The 27,908-nt window shown below is 43.2% G+C and overlaps 1 protein-coding gene across 7 annotated transcripts in view; it reads right to left on the bottom strand.

Moving 5' to 3' along the window:
* The window catches only part of nrcama (neuronal cell adhesion molecule a), a 430,696-nt gene that overhangs the window by 304,001 nt on the left and 98,787 nt on the right, over nt 1-27,908 (bottom strand). For 4 of the 7 annotated variants that reach the window (XM_059977831.1, XM_059977835.1, XM_059977836.1 and 1 more), the window contains exon 1: nt 16,833-16,890. The exons of 1 other annotated variant lie outside the window; for it this stretch is intronic. The gene's annotated coding sequence lies outside the window, so the exon portion shown is untranslated. Of the gene's footprint in view, nt 1-16,832; nt 16,893-27,908 lie in introns of those variants that run through there. 2 more of the 7 variants (XM_059977838.1, XM_059977834.1) reach the window with 2 other exon arrangements.

The raw sequence follows: 27,908 nt of genomic DNA, 5'->3' as shown, positions 1-27,908 counted from the left end.
GGCCTCATCAAAGCCTTGTGACTTCAACATAACATCTCAACTCCTGTACCTAAAACTCTGATTTATGAAGGTCAACGTGCCAAATATTCACTTTATGATTGCAACTATCTGTGACATCCCTTTCAAGAAATTATAGATCTGCGTTCCTCAGTTCCTCTGTATCACATTACTTGGTGCCCTCTGCTCACTGTGCAAGTCCTACCCTGGTTCGTCCTCCCAAAGTGCAAGACCTCACACTTGTCTGCATTAAATTCCATCTGACACTTTCAGTCCATTTTTCCAGCAGGTCTAGATCCTGTTGCCTTACAGTCCACTACGTCCCCAATTTGAGGTTAGCCACAAATCTGCTGATCCTGTTTACCACATTATTAACCAGATCATTGATACAGATGACAAGCAAAGGACCCAGTGGCACACCAGCAGTCACAGTCCTCCAGTCAGAGAGGCAACCAACTACCACCACTCTCTGGCTTCTCTCACTAAACCAACATTGAATCGAATTCACTGTCTTCTCCTAAATGGCGTGTGAACTGCTCCTTCCAGATCAGCCTCCCATGTGGGACTATATCAAACGTCTCGCTAAAGTTTATGTAAATGATGTCCACTGGCTTTCCTTCATCAGCTTTCCTGCTACCTTACTCGAAAACATCTACAAGATCGGTTAGATAAGAACTACCATGCCCAAAGCCATGTTAACTATCCCTACTCAATCCCTGTTTATCCAAGTACTTAAATATCCTGTCCCCTAGAACCCCTCACAATAACTTAGCTACTACTGACGTCAGGCTCACTAGCCTATAATTTCCTGCCATATTTTTAAAAACTTTCCTGAACAATTAAACATTAGCCACCTTCCAATCCTCTGACACTTCACCCACAGTTGAGGACGTTTTAAGTACTTCTGCTAGAGCCATTTCAATTTCTGCACTAGCCTCCAACAAAGTACAAGTGTCAGGCCAGGGACCACTAACTTACAGCAAGACAGCAAGCATCTCCTCGTTTGTAATCCAGATACAGACTCAAATCCATGACCTCACTATTGCTTTGCCTCTGTGTCCTCCCATGTATACACAGATGCAAAAATTCAATTTAAAATCCATCTCTTTTGGCTCTATGCATGGATGACCACACTGACCTTCAATTGTCCCTTGCTATCCTTTTGGTCTTAATCTGCCTGTAGAAGCTGCTGGGATTCTCCTTCGCCTTGTCTTCTAGAGCAATCTTGTGCTTTCTTTTAGATTTCCTGATTTCCCTCTTAAGTGTTATACTCTGTTACGAATGTGAAGCAACTCTGAGGGGCCGAAGGGTACAAAGTCGCCCCCTCCTTTTTGAGAATCGCAAGATCACTATTATTTCAGGTCTGGGGCCCAGGAAATGAGAGAGAAACATCCAGAATACACAAGGTTTAGAATGTGTCCTGACATCAGCGGAACAGAACCACTGATAAAATGCCATTGTCTCTTGGAGACAGAATTGTGTATTGAGTACTGTACTATTCATTGAAACCCCTCAGGGAACAACCAGAGTGGTCTGGTTGAGGGATTGCATCATCCCCAACCTGACTGACATCTTAGACCCCGCGTGTAAGGATAAAAGAGGGTCTGGGGAACACCCGTTTAGACGCACCAGGAGAAACGTTGGAAATCCAGTGACAGCGTTTTATAGCAAAAGTTGGTGGGGGCTCACGTGAGTCCTCCCTTGCCTGGGTGGCGGGCTCACCACGGAAGAATGGTTTAGCTAAAGGAGAGGCCACACTTGAACGGCCATGGCAACGAGACACCTGACAGATCGAAATCATAAAGGTTGGAAAAACCTGCAGTGGTAAATGTTCCCATGATCTCTGTTTCTCTCCAACAATTGCAACACAGCGGTCCCCAATGGCTGCAGCCTGTATGAACTGACTGAACTTTATATTTCCATCGGACAATACATTATCCCCAAGACAACGATAGAGCTTATTTCTTATTGATTATTATTATACCCGCACTTTTAGGTTTAGTATTGATGACGTATATTATCTGTATATTTGCATTGATATTATTTTTGTGTATATTTACTAATAAATACTGTTAAAAATAGTATCATCAGACTTCAACGGACATCTCTATATTTGCTGGTAAGTCACCCAGTTACAGGGTTTGTAACAACTCTAAGTGCCTTACTTATTCTTTACTGCCTGTACCTGCCACGTACTTCCTTCTTATCCAGGACTTCAATACCACTCAAAAACCAAGGTTCCGCATCTCTGTTAGCCTAGCTGTTAATTCTAACAGGAACATATATCGTACTTTCAATACTTTACTCCTGAAGGCTTCCCAATTGCCAAGCATCCCTCAGACAAAAAATAACCTATCTCAATCCACAGCTGCCAGGTCTTTTCTGATCCCTTATAAATTGGCCTTTCTTCAATTTAGAATCTCAACCCAAGGACCAGTTCTATCTTTCATAATTATCTTGAAAATAATGGAATTATGATCACCAAATCATGTGTTCCCCTACACACACTTCTATCATCTGGCCTGTTTCATTCCCTAATAAGAGATCTGATATTACTCTCTAGTATATATAACGATAGAGCTTATTTCTTATTGATTATTATTATACCCGCACTTTTAGGTTTAGTATTAACGACGTATGTTATCTGTATATTTGCATTGATATTATTTTTGTATATTTTTACTAATAAATACTGTTAAAAATAGTATCATTAGACTTCAACGGACTTCTCTATCTTTGCTGGTAAGTCACCCAGTTATGGGGTTCATAACAACGTGGGGGCTCGTCCGGGATTTGATACCAAATTGGAGGGCCAATAAATCGGGCTTTTAAGTCCGATCTTGGATCTGGTTGCGCGGGTAACCAGACAGGAAACCAGCAAAGATAGACATAGATGAATTTATAGAAAACCCGACTCTGGAGGCGCTAGAGGCTGCCACAAAGTCAGACTTGATAAATATTGCAAAAGGACTAAATCTCACAGAGGTGAGGTTGTCAATGAAAAAGCGGGAGGTGCAGAGGGCCATAACTCAGTATTATATTGTGAAGAATGTGTTTTCGGCTGAGGTATTGGAAAATATCCCTGAAAAGGTACCAGCTAGTGGGACAGCTCAGTTAGAGTAGGAGAAATTAAGGTTGGAACATGAAATTAAGTTAAAACAGCTGGAAGCAGCTGAAAAGGAGAAGGAAAGAGCTGAAAAGGAGAAGGAAAGAGTTGAAAAGCAGAGGGAGTATGAAGAGAAGGAGAAACAGAGGCAACATGAGCTGGACATGGAGAAGTTCAGGCAAGAGCGAAGAGCTCAAGGGCCAGACCGAGAGGAGAGATTTAATGTTAGTCGGGAGTTTAGGTTAGTACCTCCATTTGAGGAGATGGATGTTAATAGTTATTTCTTGCATTTTGAAAAGGTGGCAGTGAGTCAGAAGTGGCCCAGAGATCAGTGGGTGGCGTTGTTACAATGTGTGTTAAAAGGGAAGGCACAACGGGCATATGCGGCGTTGTCCATGGAGGAGGAGGAGTCTGAGAATTATGAGGGAGTAAAAGAGGCCGGGCCTATGAATTGATACCTGAGGCCTATAGACAAAAGTTCAGAAATTTAAAGAAAGTGTGGAATCAGACGTATGCAGAGTTTGCCTATGAGAAGGGTGTGCTCTTGGATCGTTGGTGTGCAGCAGAAATGGTGGAAGAAGATTTTCGGTGTCTAAGGGAGTTAATTCTGATTGAGGAATTTAAAGGTTGTGTTTCAGATGATATCCGGATGTATTTGAATGAGAAGCCGAATAAGTCCATATCCGAATTTGCTAGGTTCACAGATGAATATGCCCTAACCCACAAGACAAAGTTTTCCTCGAATAAGAGTTACCAGAAAGACCGTGGGAATGGTAGAGAAAGCCAGCCAGCTGGGGCAGAGATCCAGCCAGGAGCTAGTGGTAAAAATAAGGAGGAGGAAAGGCAAGACAGCAGGAGGGGTCCTGGCTTGACCTGTTTTAATTGTGGAAAGGTGGGTCATATTGCATCTAAATGCCTTGCTCCAAGGAAGGAGACAGGAAAAGGGAAAGCAGCAGTCTCTACAGGATGTATTGTGGTGATCATTAAATCGACGAGAAAGCCCCAGGTAGACAGAATACAAGAGGGGCCTGAGAAATTTATTTCAGAAGGAACCATGTCTGTGAAAGAGGGAGACACACCAGTTCCAGTGCGGATCTGGAGAGACACTGGAACTGAGCTGTCATTGATTCGCAGTAAGGTACTAGATTTTGGTTGCGAGACTGGAGAGGTGGCTTTGAGAGGCATAGGAAAAGGGACAGAAGCTGTGCCTTTGCATAGGATCGTTATAAATTGTGAGCTGGTATCTGGACCAGTTGAAATAGGGGTGCGATCAGAATTTCCGAGAACTGACGTAGACATCCTTCTGGGTAACAATTTAGCTGGTGGTGAAGTTTGGTCGGCCATGGAGCTGACGAGCTGTAAGTGTATACAACCCGCCCCTAGATTCCAAGATCTATCCCGCATGCGCGATCACTCGCAGCATGTCGAGAAAGGCAGCTGAGAAAGAGACCAGTTTAAATCAGTCCAGTATCGATTTGGCTGAGATGTTTTTACCGACCCTGTACCAAGAGGGGTTAGAGGGTGGTAAAACGGAGAATAGGGAGGTGAAAGAGAGTAAGGGAGAGGAGGTAGACCTACCCTTAGCCAGGAGGAAATTTATAGAGGCATGGAGTAAAAATGAGAAACAGATAAGGCTGTTAGAAAGTCCAGGGTCGGACATGGATGATCTGTCTGGCTTGACAGAACTGTTTGAAGAAATTGAAAATTTTAAAGGTGTTCCCGATAATGAAATGAGGGCAGTCCTAGATGAAAGGATGCCATTACCTTGAAGAAGTCTGCTGGGTTGGCAGATGAGGTTGTTTCAGCCCGCGGGGTTGAGTTTACTCCGGAAGGGAGTTGCCCAGAGAGTAACTGGGAGGATCAGGGGAACTTAGAATTTGAAAAGGGGACGGGTATTGAAAGCCTGGAAGAGGCAGATGTCCCGTTTGAGTGTGTTCAAAATGTGGATGCACATGGTACTGAACCTAGTAATGGAACTCAGGAAGAGTCTGAGGTATTTGATTCAGTTGAAAAGGAAGGCAGTCCTTGTGGGTCAGATGGACTTGGTTCAGTGAAGAAAGGGTTTACCGTGGTACTAGTGGGAAGTGAGAATTCCCAGTTGTTTGTGTTCGAAGGTGTGTTAAAAGTTAGTGAGGAGATAAAAGGTGGTGAGGTGAATATTATTATTGAAGGGAAGGGGAAAAGTGTAGTTCCTAAGTTGAATGAAGAAAATTTAAAGTCTGGATTGGTGTCAGAAGCAGTAACCAGGCTGAAGGGACAATGGCTTGTTAACACGGTACTGGCAAATCAATTACAGGTTGATTTGGAATGTAAAAGTGCCCAACGCGCTATTGTTATTCAAGAGTGTGCTGTGAAGAGGCAGAATTTGAAATGCTGTTTGGACAAAAAGGGATCGCTTGCAGATTTTAAACTGAAAACCAATAGAATGAAGGGTCCTGAAGATAAAACTAATGACTTGCTTAAAAATAAAGAATTGTGTGGAAATTCAGCAAATGGAATAATTTTTGGAAAACCTTGTTGATAGAATAACTCTTTTGAAATAACTCTTATGTAACTCTTTTTTCTCTTATGAAGAAAAAGAAAAAAATAGGTGGTTATTAAATTGGAGTCTGATGCTACAAGAATATTAAGGTACAAGATATTAAGATATCAAAGGAAGACAGTCGCTAATGGTTAGATGCTGAGTTGAATGCATAACTGTATTACTCTGTAGTGAAAAAAAACTCTTTTGTATTGTGTTAGATTCTGAAATCCTATAAGACCCTGTATTAATTAATGTTTACCTGTGGCAAAAATCCTAGAAGGAAGGGGGTGTTACGAATGTGAAGCAACTCTGAGGGGCCGAAGGGTACAAAGTCGCCCCTTCCTTTTTGAGAATCGCAAGATCGCTATTATTTCGGGTCTGGGGCCTAGGAAATGAGAGAGAGAGACATCCAGAATACACAAGGTTTAGAATGTGGCCTGACATCAGCGGAACAGAACCACTGATAACGGCCATTGTCTCTTGGAGACGGAATTGTGTATTGAGTACTGTACTATTCATTGAAACCCCTCAGGGGACAGCCAGAATGGTCTGGTTGAGGGATTGCATCATCCCAACCAGATTGACATCTGAGACCCCGTGAGTAAGGATAAAAGAGGGTCTGGGGGAACATCCCTTTAGATGCACCAGGAGAAATGCTAGAAATCCCGTGACAGCGTTTTATAGCAAAAGCCGGTGGGGGCTCGTGTGTGTCCTCCCTTTCCTGGGTGGCGGGCTCACCACCGAAGAACGGTTTAGCTAAAGGAGAGGCCACACTTGAATGGCCATGGCAACGAGACACTTGACGGATCGAAATCATAAAGGTTGGAAAAACCCGTAGCGGTAAATGTTCCCATGATCTCTCTCTCTCTCTCTAACAATTGCAACACAGCAGTCCCCAACAGCTGCAGCCTGTATGTACTGAGTGAACTTTATATTTCCATCGGACAATACATTATCCCCAAGACAACGATAGAGCTTATTTCTTATTGATTATTATTATACCTGCACTTTTAGGTTTAGTATTGATGACGTATATTATCTGTATATTTGCATTGATATTATTTTTGTGTATTTTTACTAATAAATACTGTTAAAAATAGTATCATCAGACTTCAACGGACATCTCTATATTTGCTGGTAAGTCACCCAGTTACAGGGTTTGTAACAACTCTAAGTGCCTTACTTACTCTTTACTGCCTGTACCTGCCACGTACTTCCTTCTTATCCAGGACTTCAATACCACTCAAAAACCAAGGTTCCGCATCTCTGTTAGCCTAGCCGTTAATTCTAACAGGAACATATATCGTACTTTCAATACTTTACTCCTGAAAGCTTCCCAATTGCCAAGCATCCCTCAGACAAAAAATAACCTATCTCAATCCACAGCTGCCAGGTCTTTTCTGATCCCTTATAAATTGGCCTTTCTTCAATTTAGAATCTCAACCCAAGGACCAGTTCTATCTTTCTTCATAATTATCTTGAAAATAATGGAATTATGATCACCAATCTGGCCTGTTTCATTCCCTAATAAGAGATCTGATATTACTCTCTAGTATATATATTAATTAAGGAAATTTTCCTGAACACGTTTGACAAACTCTATTCCATCCAGCCCTTTTACACTATAGGAATCCCAGTCAATAGGTGGAAAATTAAAATCACCTGCAATCCTAACTTTGTTTTTCTTGCAACCGTCTGTGATCTCTCTCTATAAATTTGCTCCTCTAAATCCCACTGAATACTGCTTGGTCTGCAATACAATCCTATTAACATGGTCAACCCTTCCTTCTTCCTCAATTTCACCAATATAGCCTCAGTAGATAAGCTCTCCTGTCTGTCCTGTCTCAGCATTGCCATGGTATTTTCCATGACTAGTAATGCCACTCCTCCCCCTTTTGATGCACCATCAATAACTCTGAGACGTGGGTTAAGGTAGGCTTTTATTGGCTGGAAGAAAGCACAGGCAGCAAGTGACCATCACACGACATCCTGGAGATTGGGGCTGTGCCTCCAATCGCCTTTATACCGGGGTGTCTGTGGGAGGAGCCACAGGAGCAGTCAGCAGGGTGGGGGGGGGGGGCATGTCCAGACAGGTATATGTAGTTCACCACACCTTTAATCCCTGCTGTTCTATCACGTCTATAACAACGCAACTTTGGAGCACTGAGAAGCCAGTTCTGTCCCTCCCACAATCAAGTTTCATTTATGGATACAAAATCATAATTCCACATTTTGATCCATGGTCTAGGCTCATCAGGCTTACGTACAAGTCCTCTTGCATTGAAATAGACACAGCTCAGAACATTACTCCCACCTCAACCTTTTGGCTCCTGTCTCTGTATTTAGGGGTCTCTACTTTCTCCCTAACCACTCCTCTAGCTGCCCAGGCATCCTGCAACTCATCTTCCTGCAACTTTAGTTTAAACCTACCCGAGCAGCACTAGCAAACTTTCCTGCTAAGATATTGTTTCCCCTCCAGTCCAGGTGCAACCATCCTGTTTGGACAGGTCCCACCTGCCCTAGAAGAGAGCTCAATGATCCAAAAATATGAAGCCCTCCCTCCTGCACCATCTCCTTAGCCATTATCCTCCCTGAAATGTGGTGCAGTTTGCAATCCTGAAATCACTACCATATAGGTCCTGTCCTTTATCTAAGCTCCTAACTCCCTGAACTCACTTTACAGGATCTCATCACCTTTCTTTCCTGTGTCACTTGTTCCGACGCAGACCACAACCTCTGGCTGCTCACCCTTCCATTTAAGAATACAATGGACTCAGTCCAAGATGTCCCTGATCCTGGCACCCAGGAGATAACATACCATCGAGGAATCTCTTTCTCATTCACAAAAACTCCTGTCTGTTTCCTTTAACCAATGAATTCCGTCACTGCTACTTGCCTCTTCTCCTCCCTTCTCTTGTGAGCCAGACGCAGTGTCAAAGACCTGACTTCTAGCTATATTGGACCCTTTCCAGTTCACCTATCACTTAAACCAGCCCTTTGATGATGTCATAGCCTGGACTCTCCACTTTGTCCTGTTTTACCTAGAAACGACGTCTCATATGATGTACATTAACTTTAGCTCAGCGTTTAACGTGACCATCCCTCAGAGGTTGGTGGGTGTTGAGACTCAACACTCCTCTCATAACGGGATCTTGGACTTTTTGACAAAAAGACCCTAGTCAGTCCGAGTCGGCAACAGCATCTAAAGCTCCATCACACTGACCACTGGGGCTTCCCCCACCCCCCCAAGGTTGCACGCTCAGCCCGCTGCTGACCACTGACTCACGACTGCACTGCCAGATCCAGCTCAAATCACATCATCAAGTTCACCCCAGTGGCTGGCCTCATATCAGAAACAAAGAGAGGAGGTACAGAAGCTTGTCAAACAGTGTGAGAGCAACAAACTGAGTCAGAGATAATTGTGGACTTCAGAAGGGCACAGGACGACCACTCCCCATTGCACATCAATGGCTCTGCCACAAAGGGAGTAAAGAGCACAAAGTTCCTTAGTGTGCACATAACGGACAATCTAACCTGGACCCACACCACCTCATTAGTCAAGAAGGCACAGCAATGTCTACACTTTCTGAGGAGACCAAGCTCCCCACGCCCACTCTAACAACTTTCTACAGGAGCACCATCGAGAGCATCCTATCTGGTTGCATCACTGTGTAATACAGAAGCTGCAAGGCAATGGATCGTATAGAGGACAGTAGAATCCACTGAGAAGATCACTGGGGTCTCCCTTCCCCATTTGTGGCATTTATCAGCTGCATAGTATACGAAGGGCCTGAATCATTGTTGAGGATCCCTATCACACTTCCAACAATCTCTTTGACCCACTACAACAGGATGGAGGTACAGAAGCATTAGGACTAGGACAGCCAGACTGGGTAACAGCTTCTTCCCTCAGGCTGTGAGACTAATGAATACCCTGCCACCACCGAGGTCTCATCACTAGGAGAGCAAGCTGTGATTATTTATTGTGCTGTGTTCCACACTAGATGCACTTTGAATTATATTTTATTGACTTATGTGTGGTAATATTTTGTTTTAGGTGCAGTGTGTAATTTTTGTTTTGTGGGTGACCATGGTTAAGAGAAATGCTTCTTTTTTTTTGTATATTTGTACAGTTCAGCATTCAACACAATCATCCCTCAGAAACTGATTGGAAAGCTGAAACTGCTGGGCCTGAACACCTCCCTCTGCAACTGGATCCTAGACTTCCTGACTGGGAGACCTCAGTCAGTCCGGATCAGGAGCAGCATCTCCAACACCATCACACTGAGAACGGGGCCCCCCCAGGGCTGTGTGCTCAGTCTATTGCTGTTCACTCTGCTGATCCACAACTGTGCTGCAACACACAGCTCAAACCACATCATCAAGTTCGCTGATGACACGACCGTGGTGGGTCTCATCAGCAAGAACGATGAGTCAGCACACAGACAGGAGATGCAGCGGTTAACGGACTGGTGCAGAGCAAACAACCTGTCTCTGAATGTGAACAAAACAAAAGAGATGGTTGTTGACTTCAGGAGAACATGGAGCGACCATTCTCCGCTGAACACTGACAGCTCCTCCATTCAGATCGTTAAGAGCACCAAATTTCTTGGTGTTCACCTGGCGGAGAATTTCACCTGGTCCCTCAACACCAGCTTCATAGCAAAGAAAGCCCAGCAGCGTCTCTACTTTCTGCGATGGCTGAGAAAAGTCCATCTCCCACTCCCCATCCTCACTGCATTCTACAGAGGATGTATCGAGAGCATCCTGCACAGATGCATCACTGCCTGGTTCGGGAACTGCACCATCTCAGATCACAACATACTGCAGTGGATAGTGAGGAAAGCTGAGATTATCAGGGTCTGTCTTCCCACTGTAACAGACATTTACACCACACGCTGCACCTGCAAAGGAAACAGCATTGTGAAGGACCCCACACACCCCTCATACAGACTCTTCTCCCTCCTGCCATCTGGCAAAAGGTACCGAAGCATTTGGGTTTTCATGACCAGACTGTGCAACAGTTTCTTCCCCCAAGCAATCAGACTCCTCAATACTCAGAGTTCAGACTGACATCTACATCATTTATTATTTTATTGTAATTTGTCCTCTACTGCGCCTATTGTCTTGTTTATTAATTATTGTACTGCCATACACTGTTCTGTGCACTTATGTAGTCCTGTGTAGGTCTGTAGTCTAGTGCAGTTTTTATGTTGTTTTACATAGTCTAGTGTAGCCTTGAGTTGTCTCACATAGTCTAGTGTAGTTTTGTGTTGTTTCATGTAGCACCAGGGTCCTGGTGGAACATTGTTTCATTTTTACTGTGTACTGTACCAGCAGTTTATGGTCGAAATGACAATAAACTTGACTTGATTGAGATGGCGATAAACAAACGTGAACAAGAAAGACCAGAAATAATGATTGGAAACTTTTTTTTCTTAATTGATAGAGTAGGATTTTTCAGCTGCAAGGAACTTACAAAACTCAGAGAGAAAGAAGTGTAGCTATACAAGACCATAAGATATGGGAGCAGAAGTAGGCCATTTGGCCCATCGAGTCTGCTCCACCATTTAATCATGAGCTGATCCAATTCTTCCAGTCATCACCACTCCCCTGTCTTCACCCCAAACCCTTTGACGACCTGGCTAATCAAGAAACTATCCATCTCTGCCTTAAATACACCCAATGACTTGGCCTCCACAGCTGCTCATGGCAACAAATTCCACAGATTTACCACCCTCTGACTAAAGTAATTTCTCCGCATCTCAGTTCTAAATGGAAAAAGCGCGAGAAGGCAGGATTGAATGGATTAAATTTTAAAAGGGCCAGTGTCAACTTAACGGACTGGACTGAACAATCACGTGTGCACACAGTTGCAGATGTAAACCTGAGGTGTTGAGGCTGGAGGGGAGGCATCTGAGAGAGAGCCAGACAAAAGAGCAGTAAACACCATTCAAAGCTGGTGCAGCAGATTGATCAGGGAGGCTCAGTGAGAGGCAACGCCAGCAAAGATGCCAGGAAATTTTCATTGGAGCAGTAGTCAGTAGGTGGGCAAAATACTCTGCAAAACCAGTTAGCAGAGATGAAAACCCTGAAATCACAGAACAAGGATGCAGAATCCCTGTAGAGGAGAGCACAATTTGTCCAGATGGATACACTAGGCTGTGCCATATGGACCTGCTCGTTTATGGCAGGGTTGTGAGATCACACAATTATATAAGCGGCAGCCTCCCACAGTCATGCTTACCTCAGTATGTATAGTGAAACTTTCAATTACCTGAAACTTTCTGTTGTCATTTCTTTTAGCTCACACTTGCTGCCTTCTGAACTTGTCCACGCAGAGCAGGAGTGTGCACAACCGGAGGAAAGGTGAGAGGCACTCCTTCACCCAGTAATCATCCAAGAGAGATCATGCCATACCTGTGTATGACCCATGCTGGGGAGAATGGAAAGTAGCCACGCCGGAAATCCAGCCTATGCTGGCTTTCAGCAAGGTATCTTCCTGTCAGCCTTGGTCCTCTGGATTCCTGTTACCCTGCCTCTCTCTCCTGCTCCATAGTCTTCCTTGCTCCCACTCTCTCTTCAGACTCCTCAACCTCACTCAATTTATTGGTCCCACAGGTTACAGTGCTTTGCTGTTCCTTTGGCCTTCAACTTTTATGTCCCAAAGTAGAATTACACACAGAGCATTTCTGAACCACAGGAGCATTTATGACCACAGTTCAATCCTATAGCTGACTGGAGCAGGACGTAGTGCAGCAGGTCACACAGCACCTGCAGAGAGAAACGAACAAACGACGTTTCAGGTGGAGACCCTTCACCTGGGCTGAAACATTGACTGCCCATTTCACTCTACAGACACTAACTGACTCTTCCAGTATTCTGCTTTTTGCTCCAAATTTGAGCATCTCAATCCTCTTGCTTCTCCATGCAGCTGGAAAGCTTGCTCACTGGTGATCCTTCAGTCCTCGCAAATTTAAATTCCACTCTCTGGCCTTGCATGCCAGCCACAGACAGGCTCCCTGGGTGAATTAAACTCTCACTTGGCTTGCTCGATACACCTTTTCAACTGCTGCATTGGATATTATTATTCTGTTTGTGCAGACAGGAAATTGAATAGCAGATTATCAGGTTGGAGTAGAGTAAGGTAGGGTGGACATCACATTGGCACGGTTATCTCTGGCATGCATTAGAGATCACAGCAGTGGCTTCGAGTCAGGAGGTACACGTTGCAATTATTACTTTGGCACCTGAGAGCATCATCCAGGTCGATAAACCTACACAGTCATGAGATACCGCTGCACCGACAGTGCATTAAACAGAGGGTGCATCTACCGCAAAAGGGCAGCAGAATTCTGCCTGGTATTGAGCCAATATTTATCTTTCAGTCAATGCTACGGTACAAGTGGTCATCTACTCATTGTCAAGTTGTTATTTCAGCCATCCTTCCGTGCACAGACCGGGTAATGGATTTCCAATTTGGCAACGATAACTAAAATGTTGGAGCTCTCTTCCTAATGGAATGATGGTGTTTCTTTATAACATGAATCAGACATTTAGGAGGAACTCTGCATCACATACACAAGGGGCAGAAGCGGATGGGGTGGCAAAGCCTCCCCGTGGAATGCACACATTTTCTCCAGGTCCTCTGGTTTCGTCCCACAGTCTGAAGGTGGACCAGCTAGGTTAATTGGTCATTGCTAAATTGTCCTGCGATCAGTTACAGCTAATCAGGTTTGCTAGGGGGTTGTTGGGGCGGCATGCCTCAAAGAGCCCACAGGGACTACTCTGTGCAATATCGCCAAACAAACAAATAAATAAATAGACTGCACTCTGGTTACTCCTTTGTAAACTCAGGGGATTTAACAGGAAATAGGATAATGGCTAAATAAATCAGATTTACGAAAAGCGTAACAACATTTTTCAATCCTTTCCTCGACCAGTAAGATATTCAGGAGGGACATAAAATAGTAATCACTTGGGCATTTCATGCTGGGGTTTGAATATTATTAAGAATATTAGTGGAGTCTTAAGTCAATGGATAGCGCCATCATCTTTAAATTGTTTGGTCACCAGGACAGTGGCAGACAAGAGACCCATGTAAGTTTCCAAAACAGCAACCTGGAATTATCCACAACCACATTTCAGAAGGATCAATGGTGGACCGAGTTCCTGCTATATTGAGTCACCCAGCAGGATGTTAAAGACAAGAGATACAAGAGAGTGCAGATGTTGGAATCTGGGCAATAAGTAATTTACTGGAGAAAGTCAGCAGATCATTTGGGCAAGCAGCATCTGTAGGAAGAAAGGAATGTCGATGTTTCGGGTCAAAATCCTTTATTATGACTTGATACTGCTTGACCACTGTGTTCTTCCAGCAATTTAACAATTCCTCTGGAGGTTAAAGACCCCAGGTCAGTGGTCCCCAACTGGGGTCCACTGACCCCTCTGAAGAGGTCCATGTCATAACCAAGATTGGGAGCCCCTGCTCTAGGTTAAAACCTAAGCTTTCGTTCCAATTCGCACCCAACGTTGCACTAGTTATCTGAATTGACTTTGTGGTTCCTATTTAATTAGCAAAATAAAAAACTTACAATCATTCACAAGGCAATGTCATAAGGCACAAGTTCAGAAAAATGTTGCATGCTGTAAAAAATATATTTGTGAAGGCAATTAAGTAATGCGGTTTCATTATCACAGATGAAGACGAGTTTCCTCACAAAACTTAATTCATCTTAATATGTCTGGGTCTCCATCTGGTTCTTACATTTCTGAAAGTAACTTAAAAACAATATTTAATCATTTACTTCTCTTAGTAGAATAACTTCTCTGGAATAAAGCTATTAAATTGTATCTATTTGCCTCCCAGCTCTTCAGACAAAAGGTCTAATAGAAAATGGATTGAAGTAGCTGAAACTCACTGCAGTAATTAATTCAATCTGGAGCTGTGATCAGTTTAGTGGCAAGATCATCAAAGATCACCGTAATTTGATTTGCATTGGATGTAACTTACACTTGACTCTGGCATCTCCAATGCTTGTTTGACTGATTATAGTGGTGGAAAATAAACAGTGCTATAGAGCAGAATCTTGAGAACCTCCTGTCACTTTATGAAGAGGCCCTTGACCAGTGTTTCACCCTTCATCAAGGCAAAATAGATTCATTTCATTGCTCTCTGCTGGAAATTGGTCTGATGTCATTTCATTGCAGCCGCAATCTATTAATAACTGTATGAAGTGTGCCACAACATGATAAGAGGCTATAAGGTTTTCCTTGGTTTCAGATTAACTGCTTAAGAGAATATGACTGATTATATAATACACAGTAAACCTTCAAGGCATAACATTATTGATTGTAACTGATAGCCTCATCTCAGGCAATTAAAATGACACAAGTCTATTTTGACTTCCAATACCGTGATTCTAAAGTTGCTAGAAGATGTGTGGTTAACAAGATTAATTTATTTCCTCCCATGTTTTACAATGGGTGATCCACACTTCAAATAGTCAACCAAGCAAAGCACAAAGAAAGAGCAAAGCCACAAAACTCTACCCCTCAAGTGACATCTTACTTTTACTTCCTTTCTCCACTCCGTCTTATTTCCATCGGCACACCACATCAGAGGGAAGGGCAGATTTATTGCATGCAGTACACATTCCCAGAAGATCAAAGGCCAAGATAGAGTGGACGCAGAGAGGAATTGCCAGCACTGGGAGAGTCCAGTACCAGAGGGCACAGCCTCAGAATAGAAGAACATACCTTCAGAACAGACATGAAGATGTAATTCTTTAGAGGGTGGTGTATCTGTGGAATTTATTGCCACAGATCCCTGAGGCTAAGTCGTTGAATATATTTAAAGTGGAGGTTGATTAGTAAAGGTGTGGAAGGTTTTGGGGTGAAGGCAGGAAAATGGAGATAAAAGGAAAACTAAATCAACTATGATTGAAAGGCGCAGCAAACTCCATGGGCCAAATGCCCTAATTCTGCTCCTATGTCTTATAGTCTTATTAATGCTCCTTCCTACTAAAGGAACCCTTGCAAAAAGAAGGTATGTTCTCCATCCCCTCTCCACTCATTTGGTCAAAATCAACAATTCATTACAAAATGTGATGTAAAATAAACAACTGAGCATAACTTTATGTCAAGCTATCAATGTATTTTCATCTAATTGCCATTACATAACGGCTGAGTAGGTAACCGCCACCAAATCTCAAACTTCAAAACAAATATTCCTCCTGGCATCTTGCTCACCTTTTCAAAGCATACCAAAGTACTTAATGATGAACAAAGTGTCTTCACTGTGAGTACTTGTGATATCATGACTATTACTGGCTTGTGCTTGAACAATTCCTTCTTTAATACCTCAATGTGTTCAAACCTCATTATTTCAGCACCCCCTCCATCCCTTCACACCTCCATATTTTCCAGTGGCCTCCATCCCCAGCTTCTTGCAAACACAAGCCATCAAGCTTGGCTTATCCAGACCTGAGCTCAGGAATTCCTCCTCACATTTACTTTCCAAACTAGCTGCATCATCACCAAATTTCTGAATCAGGAACTGGAGTGGTGTTCCTGCTCCTGTTAACATTGGTGGAGCTGAGGGCGAGAGGTTTGAGGGCTTCAATTTCCTTGGAGTGAACATCATGGATAGCCTATTCTGGTTCAACCATACAGATACCATTACTAAGAAAGTGCACCAAAAACCTCTAATTTCTTAGTTTGTGCAGATTCAACATGTCATCTAAAACTTTTCCAAACTTCTACAGGTGCACTGTGAGAGTATCTTAACTGGTTGCATCATGGCCTTGTATGGAAACACCAATGTCTAAGAATGGAAAAGCTTACAAAAGCTGCAGCCCAGTCTGTCATATGAAAAGTCCTCCCCATCATTGGGCTCATTTATGAGAAGTGCTGTCATAAGCAAACAGGATCCATCAAATGCCCTCCCACCATCCAAGGCCATGCTCTTTTCTCACTTCTGCCATCAGAAATGAAGTACAGGAGCCCTGGGTCTCACAACACCAGATTCAGGAACAGTTATTATCCTTCAATCAACAGGCTTCTGAACCATCATGGATAACTTCACTTGGCTCAACACTGAACTGATTCCACAACCTAGTTTTCAAGGACTCCACAACTCATCTTCTCAGTATTATTCATTTGCTTGTTATTGTTTGTATCTGCATAGTTTGTCTTCTTTTGCACCTTGTCTATTCATCAGCCTTTGTGTGCAGCTTTTCATCAACTCTATTTCATTTCTTTGTTCCACCGTGAATGCCTGCAAGAAAATGAATTTCAGGGTAGCATTTTGTGACATAAACGTACTTTGATAATAAATTTACTTTAAACTTCCATCACAAAAAAAAATCCAATCTCAATGCAGCATGACTGAGCATGGCAAATGTTCTGCCCAAAGCTGCAAGAAGCCTCTGAGAGTTGCGGACACAGCTCAGCACATCATGAAAAGGAGCCACCTTCCATGGACTCTGTCTACGCTTCCTACTGACATGGTAAAGCCGCCACAATAATTAGACTCCTTCCACCCTGGACTTCTCCTATCAGGAAGATGCAAAGGCCTTGAAAGCATGTTCCACTCAACAGAAAGACAGCTTCTATCCTGCTGCTGTTAGACTATTGAACAGTCTCCCTGGATGACAAGATGTTCTCTTCAGCTTAGTCTGCCTCATCATGTCCTTGAACCTTATTGCCTACCTGCACTTTCTCTGCAACGCTTTATTCTGAATTCTGTTACGTATTTTCCCTTGCACTATCTCAAAATACTGATGCGGTGAAATTATCTATATAGATGGCATGCAAAGCAAATATTTTCTTTCAAATCAACCAGCCAATCTTCTCTCCATACCAATATGTTATCTGCTCAACCAGAAACTTATAATTTCGGCCATAATCTTTAATGTGGCATCTTACCAAATGCCATCTGACAATCTGCACATTCACCAATTCTCTTTCATCCATACATCTTCAAAGAACTTCAGAAAATCATGGTGACTTTACCTGATTACATTTATGCTTTCTTACATGCTTCATCTTAACAAATAGCTTCTAACATTTACCCTGTGAGTCATGTTAAACAACTTGAAGTTCCTTTTCTAATTCACTCTCTTTCTGAATAAAGGAAATACATTTGCTATTATTCTTTGAAACTTATGGAACATTCTCAAAATCTAATGAATTTTGAGGAATTCAAGTCACTGGTCAAGTATACACTGGCCACTTGCAAGATCTGTAAGACCATGAGGACTCGACGACTGGTCAGCCTACAGCTTCAACAATTTGCTCAGTGCCACTACCTGCATGACTGTAGCTTTCCCTAGTTTCTCCCTCCCAGTTCTTTATTTATAGCTATTTCTGGGATGTTATTTGTAGCCACTGTTGTGAAGACTGATGCAAAATACTTGTTTAATTCACCTGCCGTCACCTTGTTGTTCATTATTAATTCCCCAGACTCCCATTCTATAGAAACCAACAGTCACTTTGCTAATTCTTTCTTGTATATATTATCTATAGAAAAAGTGATCACACCTTTTTTTTAAAGCTTTTTCTCATTGTTTCCCTTTGTTAAGGAGCCTAGGGCCAAGAGTCACAGTAGCAGATTTTTTTTCTGATCATCATCATGTGTCGTGTCTTTCTGATGTGGGTGATCATGGTCTTATCCATGACTATGTCTGTTCTGGGCAAATCTTTCTTCAGAAGTGGTTTATTATAGCCTTCTTCTGGGCAAGATGGGTGACCCCAGACATTACCAACATTTTTCAGAGATTTCTGTCTGGTGTCAGTAGTTGCATAACCGGGACTTCTGATGTGCATCAGCTGCTCATACGACCATCCACCACCTGCTCCCATAACTTCACATAACCCTGATTGGGGCAGATGGAGCTAAGTAGGTGCTACACCTTGCCCAAGGGTGACCTGGGGAGAGAAAGAGCACCTTGCACCTCCTTTGGTAGGGATGTATCTCGACCCCAGAAATTGATTGAAATTTGTTCATTGTCAATCCTTTCAGCTTGATGACAAGCAGCATTTAAAACAGAAATGGATTTTTGATATGAAATGATTTAGAGAACATTGAAGGAAAGTGGTGTCAAAACAGAAAATTAACAATTATCTCGATGAATGGCAGAATGGGCTTGAGGGCCCAAATGGCCCACTTGTGCTGCTATTTCTTTCATCCTTTTTCACCACCAACCCCTAACATTGCCTTCCCCAAAACCCACAATGCTTAAAATAGGGTAACCACATACTTTGTAATGTAGAATGAGACCTCAACTGGGATTAACATTGCAAGATGGAACAATGGGACCTGGATTTAGACACCAGGATGTAGATTGGCAGAATCAGCTGGTCTTCTTGCTCTGCCAACACATCTGGTGGCTCCAGCACATTGTGCATTGTCTGAACACATGTTGCTGTTATAACCAGGTTCAGTGCAAAGTTCCCACTCAGTAACATTGCCTCATTTCAAGGGTTTATGTATTAGAGACAAGTGCAAGACAACAGGTGCCCACCATCTTTGAGCGGGAGGGATGAGAGAAAGATCAAGATTTAAGCCAGCGGAGTAGCAAAGTACAAATAACTCAATAAAGGATTCTTTCTTCAAAATGGAAGATTCTGAATTCACTTCCCTGGATACTTGAAGCTCTTTTAATGAAAACAAGATCCAGCAACAACTGTTCCTTCAGCATTTCCAGAGCTGAACTTTTCACAATAAACCAGTCTTTTAGGGACATGATCTAAACATCCTTTCTGTAAAGTAGCCAACAGCTTTAAACTCAAAGTAAAGCCATTAGACTTTCAAGCTTATAGCTTGCATTTTCAATCTTAGCAAGCTTTTAAATATCAGCTATTGATGTGAGCTCCACTAACACGCTGAACAGTAAGTGACCTTGGTCAAAAGTAAATCCTATTATAAGTAGCATTGAAGCCACATTGACACTCACAATAATTTTTGGGCTTTACACCTTCACCCTTGGGACAGGGAAAGTGATCACACCAGACGCAAGATGGCTTTGTCCCTGGGATGCACCGATTTGAAGTCTCGGTGAAGCGCATCGTTGGTAATCAGAAGTTGCAGTTGCCAGGGCAACAGCAGCAGCTTCAGTGGTCGGATCTTGGAAAGGGGCCATCCTTCCTGCGGATTGAGTGAGTTGCCAGCAGTGTTCACTGAGAGTTAAACTGGGCCTCAGCCAGTGCCAAAGATGAACTTGATTATCCCATTAGAGCTTCAAGCTTTCAAAAAGGACTCGTTATTGTGTTCACCAAAGGTTTATGGTCTTTCTTGGGCAACTGTGTATGGTTTACACTGTCAGGTATTGCATATCTAGGGAACAATTCATCACCTGGTTGAATAGCTTGCCCAAGGTTTCAGTGCAATACCTCTGTTTCTACCTGCTGCACCAATTTAACAAACATCACTATCCCACTCTCAACAATTTTATAACTAGTGTTCAAGACAATTTAACAGAAGAAAAGTTGTTTATTTTCTTCCAGGATTTCCATCATATTAAGATTCAGGATATGAATGCACAAGTCCTGGACATATCAAGGTAATGCTGGGGTTTTGGGAAGTCTAAAGACCCCATAGGAAAGTTTAACATACTCTCATAACTACTTATTCATAAGTCTACAGGTCTGGATTTTTGGGTTGTGGCATGGGGTGGGGGGGGGGGGGGTTCTCTTCACTGGAGAGAGTGGCTAAGCACACCAGCAGCTGTGCCTGAGATATAGCTAGTCATTTTTCCTTTCAATGTTAAAGGTTAAAGTTGCCAATACTGTTGTAAATACCATCATCATGGACAAAAAGCCAGCATCCATCATGAAGGACTCCCACCACCCAGAGGATGCCCTCATCTCATTACTACCATCAGGGCAGAGGTACAGAAGTTTCATCATCAGCGATTACTTGTAGTCAAGTATGATTCTTCTCCTGGTGGTTGATCCTCTCACTTGTGGATCTTGAGATGACTGAAGAGGCTGATCCGTGATCCACAAGTCCCACTACAGTGTTGGTAGATGTAGATCTTTGAAGTAGTGGTGGATGTGCTGGTTGGGCCTTCCCAATCTGTCCTTTGTCTCAGTGGCACACTGGACGTATTCTTCGAGCTGTGCAGTTCCCCCATAGACAGTCTTTCTCCAATTTTTCCTATTCTGTGCTAATTTCCCTCATGATGTGGCATTTCCTCAGGTCGGTCTTGATATTGTCTCCGAACTGCTTTTTCAGCCCTACAGGAGCATGCTTTTCATACTTGAGTTAGCCAAACAGAAGTTGTTTAAGGGATGTGGCCGACTCATCGCAATTGGTGTTGAGTCGCAATTGTGGCTATGTAGTTAACGCCACCTTCCTCCAGGATGCTGGAGTTAGCACGCCTGTTCTTCCAGCTAACTCTCAGAATCTTTCAGAGGCATCTTTGATGATAAGCTTCTAGGGATTTTGTGTGGTTGCTCTCTGTTGTCCATGAGTCCATTCCATTTAACAAGGAGGGAAGGGCTGTAGCTTTACAGACCAGAAGTTTGGTGTTGGTCTTGATATCCTGATCTTCAAAAACCCTCTTTCAAAAAGCCTGGCAAAAGCTCCACTCACACAGCCTATCCTGTGATCTATTTCAAGTCAACGCTAGCGCTTGAAAGAAGGCTGCCAAGATCTGGGAGATGGTCAGTATTCTCCAGGGCAATGTCAACTTGGATGGTTGGAGGTTTAGGAGCTGGATCTAGAGCAGGTTGGTGTAGGACTTGGGTTTTATTAATGTTTAGATCAAGACCCAGGAGCTTGTAGGCTCTGGCAAAAGCATCCATTATGCACTGCCAATCCACCTCAGAGTGAGCTACAACAGCATTGTCGTCTGCATATTGGAGCTCCGTGCTGGAAGTAGTTGACATCTTGCTCTTTGCCTTGAATCTGTTAAGGTTAAAGAGCCCCACCCCCACCATCTGTCCTATAGAGAATCTGGACTCCTTATGGGATACCTTGGCCTCTGAGGTGAAGAATGGTTGCAATGAAAACTGCAAACAGAGTTGGGGCACCCCAGCTTAACCCTGGTCTTAACCTTAAAAGGTGCTGTTTCAGAGCCACTGTTGCTGATGATTGTTGCAATCATGTCATTGTGTAAGAGCTGCAGAATCTTAAGGTATTTCTCCAGGCACCCAATTTTGAACAGGACCTGCCAAAGGGCAGGACAATTTACAGAGTCAAATGCTTTTGTAAGGTCTATGAAGGCCATATAAAGTGGGAGCATTTGTTTCCAGGTTTTCTCCTGCAATTTATGTGCTGTAAAAATCATGTCAAATGTTCCTCTGGCTGGATGGAAGCCACAGTTAGACTCAGGCAGGAGACCTTCTGCCAGAGGTGAAAGCTGGTCACATAAAACTCAGGTGAGTACTTTTCCTGGTGTAGAGAGGAGGGAGATGCCTCTATAGTTTCTGCAGTGAGCTTTGTCATCCTTTTTGGAGAGTGTGACAATCAGGGTGCCCCTGAGTTCAGCTGGATTCTTCTCCTGGCCACAAATCTTGACAAGCAGGTCACAAATATAGCTTAAAAGTTCTGTGCCACCTTCGTTGAGGATTTCTGCTGGAATTCCATCAGGCCCAGTGGATTTCTTGTTCCTCAATTTCTTGCAAACCACCTGCACCTCGTTGATATTAAGAAACTTACTCATGTCCTCCTTCATGGGTCATCGTGGGAACTGGCTGATGACTTCAATGTCAACAGTGGTGTTATGATTAAGTAGCTCCTGAAAGTGTTCCTTCCATCAAGAATTGATGGCATCATTGTCCTTTAGCAGCCTTTGACAATCTTCGTAGCGAAGAGGATTTAGGCCACGATAGCTTGGTGGCAATAAAGAAACCCCTGATATCACCAGAGTCAACAAGCTACTGTATTTCTAGGGCCCTCTCGGTCCACCATTGATTCTTTATTTCCCTTACTCTACGTTGGACTATGGTCTTAGTTTTGGAATGGACTTCTCTTTTAGCCTTGCAGTTGATGTCCTTCTGCCAGGCACAAGAAGCTTTCATTTTGTTGTTGATTAGATCTTCTATTTCATTGTAATTCTCATCAAATCAATCTTTGTTTTCCATCATTGCATCCAAAGATGTTTTCACAAGTATCAAGCATGGTGGTCTTCAGTGTGGTCCAGTGTGCTTCAATGCCCTCTGGATACTGCTTCGAGAGTCTTTCAGAAGGGACAGCCTGGAGATGTACCTTTGCTGTGGCTTTTAGGCTCTCAATGTAGAAACTGGGACAGCTCAGCTTTTACACTCTACTCTTCCGCATGATTTTGAAGGTGAGCAAATAAGCCGATGGTCTGTCTAGCCATCATCAGCACTGATCATGGCTCTTGTATTCATTACGTCTCTGCAATCCCTCCTCTGAACAATGAAAAGATGCCGAGTCTTTGAACGGGGAAGCATCCATGAAGTTTTCATCTTATTTCTCTCGTAGAACAGAGTGCTGGTGATGGTCAGGTCATGCTCTTCACATTACTACCATCAGAGCCGAGGTATAGAAGTCTAAAGGCATACACTCAATGTATTAGGAACAGCTTCTTCTCCTCCACTGTCAGATTTCTAAATGGTCCATTAACAGTATCTCACTATTTTGCTCCCTTTTTGCTAATTTTAAGATGATTGGAAAAAAAATATAGGGAGGGATGTCAGAGGCAAGTATTTTAAGCACAGTTATATATACATTAGAAACATTTAAGAAAACCTCAGATAGGCACGTAGATGATGGAAAAATTGGCAGCTATGTAGGAGGAAAGGGTTAGAATTAGCAAATCTGTGTAGGCCCTATATTCTACTTATTTGTTTTTCTATTTCTTATTGTAACTTACAGTACTTTATGTATTGTATTGTACTGCTGGCAGGCACAAAGCAACAAATTTCATGACACATGTAAGTGATAATAAAACTGATTCTGACTCTGTGATTGAGCAGCTGGTCATAGGTTTAAAGCTCTGGGAGTGTGCTGCATGTTCTTGATATTCAAATGAGACTGGTTAACCATCGCTCCTCTGCCCTTCTCCTTTCACTTGATAGCAAGTCTCCTGTGGGTCTAACTCAAGGTATAACCAGTGGAAACATGGCCACTCCCAATACAGTCTACACTATTGCAGGACACTTCAGAGCATGCTTTCAAGTGCAGTCACTGGTGTAAACAAAGCAGCCAATTTATACACAGCAAGATCCCAGCAACAGCAAGGTGATCATACCCAAATAGACTTCATTTAGGGACAGTTTTTTCAGGTTCAAGGGCTCTGGAAGAATTCCCTTGTTTCTCCACACCCACCAGCCCCCACCTTGAGAGCAAGCCATATTTTATTACGAACCGGAAGCGCCAACAGCACTTCCAAACAACGCCAGTTCCAAAAGGGCAATATTGGTGTGTCAGATTAAATTACATCTTTAAACCTCTGAAGTGTGTCTTTAATCTTGGACCTACTGATTCAAGGTCAAACATGCCTCCAGAAAATTCAGGTGGTGCATCAAACCATATTCAACATTTAATTTCCCGTATTTCTTATGACACAGGAGAATGCCATGATGTCCACTGAGTCTATGCCAGTTGTCAAAGCAATCTGCTACCTCTTACCCTGTAACCATTCTCCCAAAACCTACTTACACAATGGGCAAGTGGCAGATTGACTTTCCTGCCATCATGTCTTTGCAGGTGGGTGGAAACCAGAGATGACCTTGAGGGAAATCCGCACAGTCACACTAACCTTTTCCAGTCAAGATGGCGCCAGCAAGCAACACTACCTTGGGCGACACCCTCCAGATAGTCCACAAAACTGTTTCTTTCACACCTTCCTTTTATTTTAAATGTGTTTCTGGTACTGTTAGAGACTGTGATCTACAGTTTGAAGATTAATTGAGTGATCTGGCACTTTACTGTCTCCTAGATAATTCCAAGGGGTGAGTGGCCTTGAGGCCTAGAAGCTTAGAGACAGAGTGCGAGCCCATGATCAACTCCATTTCTTGCCAATCTCACCTATTAAAACTTCAAAAAAAGATTGAAGCATCAAGATAACTGCAGAAGACAAGCGAGGCTTCAGTACCGTCTACTGGCCTCTTGCTCACTGTTGTCGGGTTAAGCTATCTGCATTCAAATGGTCTCTCTCTCTCCTTTGATGCTCTCAGAAGATGGCACTGAAGTTCTGGATTTACAATTTATGGATTGGACTGCAGTACACTTGGACACTTTCAGTTTTATGTCTTTATATTCTGTATTTTTGTCCGCTTTATCTTGCGTGATTTGTTTTTTATGTTAATAACTCATCACAGGTGATTGATAAATTCGTGGCTTAAGGAAGAAAGAGATGAGTTGTTATCTTCAAACTTTCTGCATAATCACTCAAAGAGTTGACCTGCATGTAACAAGAGCTGTATAACTCATCTCCTTCTACCTTAGGCCACAATCTTATTAATCACCCATCTGTGGACACTTTCTGGAGGTCCAAGATCCATATGCTCCACAACCACTGGACTAAGTGTGTAAATGTAGGAGGGGACTATGTTGAAAAATAAATGAGCTAGGTTTCCTAAAACCGACTCCTTCTACCTTAGGTCACGAACATATCAATCACCCCTCGTACAATACATTCCCTTTAGTACAACTGGTGGAGCTGCTGCCTCACAATTCTGGCAATACAGGTACAACCATGACCACTGGTGCTGTCTGTGTGGAGTTTTCACATTCTCCCTATGACAATGTGGGTTCTTCCAGGTGCTCTGGTTTCCTCCCGTATCCCGAGCACATACTTATTGACACTTCAGTGTAGGTGTGTTGCAAGAGAGTTGGGGTCAGGCATGATTAGTGGACATGCGAGAGAGAATGGGTCACAGGAGGTAAGTGAACAGGACTGATTAACTTGATCTGAGAACTGACAAAGACTTTTTAGACTGAATGGTCTCCTTTATAACCTGGGCAGTATGAGTGCAAGCCAAAACCTTCAGCACATCAAAATCCCATTCATATTGTCCCCAACACAGGCAGTGAACCGTCGTTACTAGCAACTTATGACCATCTAAAAGCCATGCTCGTTAAGAGCACCAAATTTCTTGGTGTTCACAGGACAGAGAATCTCACCTGGTTCTTCAGCACCAGCTCCATAGCAAAGAAAGCCCAGCAGCATCTCTACTTTCTGCGAAGGCTGAGAAAAGTCCATCTCCCACCCCACATCCTCATCACATTCTACAGGGGTTGTATTGAGAATATCCTGAGCAGCTGCATCACTGCCTGGTTCGGAAATTGCACCCTCTCAGATCGCAAGACCCTGCAGCAGATAGTGAGGTCAGCTGAGAAGATCATCAGGGTCTCTCTTCCCGCCATTACCAACATATACACTACATGCTGCATCCGCAAATGAAACAGCATTATGAAGAACCCCACGCACCCCTCATACAAACTCTTCTCCCTCCTGCCATCTGGGAAAAGGCACTGGAGCATTTGGGCTCTCACGACCAGACTGTATAACAGTTTCTTCCCCCAACCTATCAGACTCCTCCATACCCAGAGACTGGACTGACAACAACTTACTGCCCTCTACTGTGCCTATTGTCTTGTTTATTATTTATTGTAATGCCTGCACCGGTTTGTGCACTTTATGCAGTCCTGGGTAGGTCTGTAATCTAGTGTAGTTTTTTTCCTGTGTTGTTTTCATGTAGTTCAGTGCAGTTTTTGTACTGTTTCATGTTGCACCATGGTCTGGAAAAAAGCTGTCTTGTTTTTACTGTGTACTGTACCAGCAGTTATGGTCAAAATGACAATAAAAAGTGACTTGACTTGACTTGGAAACCAAATTGAAAGACTGCAGGATCCAACAAGTCTCCCAAGTGTAACAGAACAAAATGCAGTGCGGACTAGTTATGGAGAGAAGCTACTGTGTGCCTAAATGGAAAATTGCAAGACATAAATCTTGGACATAATTTTAGGAACTATTTAAATGATCCTAGAATTACCATGACTATCACAATAATTTCTATCAAAATGTTTCATTTGTAATGGATTAATCTCATATTATTATCCTTCGTAACAGTGTCTTCAGGGGTGCTACATTACCATGATGACAGAGGCAGGTTGGTCACTCGATGTGTCTGGATACACTAAGGGACTGGGAATGCATTAAGCACACTGAAGTATCCATAAGTTAATGGATCCCCTTGAGTGGGTTGATATTTTGAGGACACTAGAATTCTGTTGAAACACTGAAGGACCCTTGGGAGTGTGGAGAGATACTGAGGGGCTCCCTAGTTGTGTGAGAAATTAAGGAGTCCCTGGAATGGCATTAATATGTTGAGACATTACTACAAGTTACTTGGATAACTCAGTGTTCTGAGGGAAACCCAGGAGGGTGCTGAAAATCAAAGTAGATTGAAAGTATTACTTTACTACAATGAAGGCTTCCCTACATTGTGCTAACTCACAAGAACAAGCTCAAGTTCAACTGCTACTGAATCTGAAGCTGAATCAATTTTCATATATGTTAACCTAGACCCTAGCTTAGAGATGAGGTTGCAACATTCCCAGGCTGAACCTAGTGACCATTCACTATCATCGAGGAAAAACCTCCATTCAGAAGGAAGCACTTACAATAATTAACAATTTTACTCTTAAGTGCAAGTGGAATGCATATATGGGTCGCCATCCGAGTGCTCTGTTTGCAGTATGTGGGAAGTTAGGGACAGCACAATTGTCCCTGATGACTCCACCTGTAAAAGATGCATCCAGCTGCAGCTCCTGACAAACCGAGTTAGGGAGCTGGGCGACTGTAGAGAGTGGGAAGGGAAATTGACAGAAAGAGCAGAGCACCCCTGTGGCCATTCCTATTGACAATAAGTATACCGTTTTGGATACTGTTGGTGGGGATGATCTACCAGGGACAAGTTGGAGTGGTCATGTCTCTGGCACTGAGACTGGAGCCTCAGCTCAGAAAGGAAGGAGGGGAAAAAAGGAGAGCAGTAGTGATAGGGGATTCGATAGTAAGGGGGACAGATAAGAGGTTCTGTGGGAGAGATGGAGAATCCCGGATAGTCTGTTGCCTCCCTGGTGCCAGGGTCCGCGATATCTCGGATAGAGTTCTCGGTATTCTCGGGGGGGGGGGGGGGGGGTGAGCAGCCAGATGTCGTGGTGCATGTAGGTACCAATGACGTGGATAGGAAGGAGGAGGTCCTCCAAAGAGAGTTTAGGGAGATAGGTGCAAAGTTGAAGGACAGGATCTCCAGGGTTGCAATCTCAGGATTGCTACCCATCCCACATGCCAGTGTGGC

Source organism: Hypanus sabinus, chromosome 8, assembly GCF_030144855.1.
Source record: "Hypanus sabinus isolate sHypSab1 chromosome 8, sHypSab1.hap1, whole genome shotgun sequence".
In the NCBI taxonomy this organism is placed as follows: Eukaryota; Metazoa; Chordata; class Chondrichthyes; order Myliobatiformes; family Dasyatidae; genus Hypanus; species Hypanus sabinus.
The sequence above is the reverse complement of the archived record's forward strand: the minus strand, read 5'-3'. Positions and strand labels throughout refer to the sequence as shown.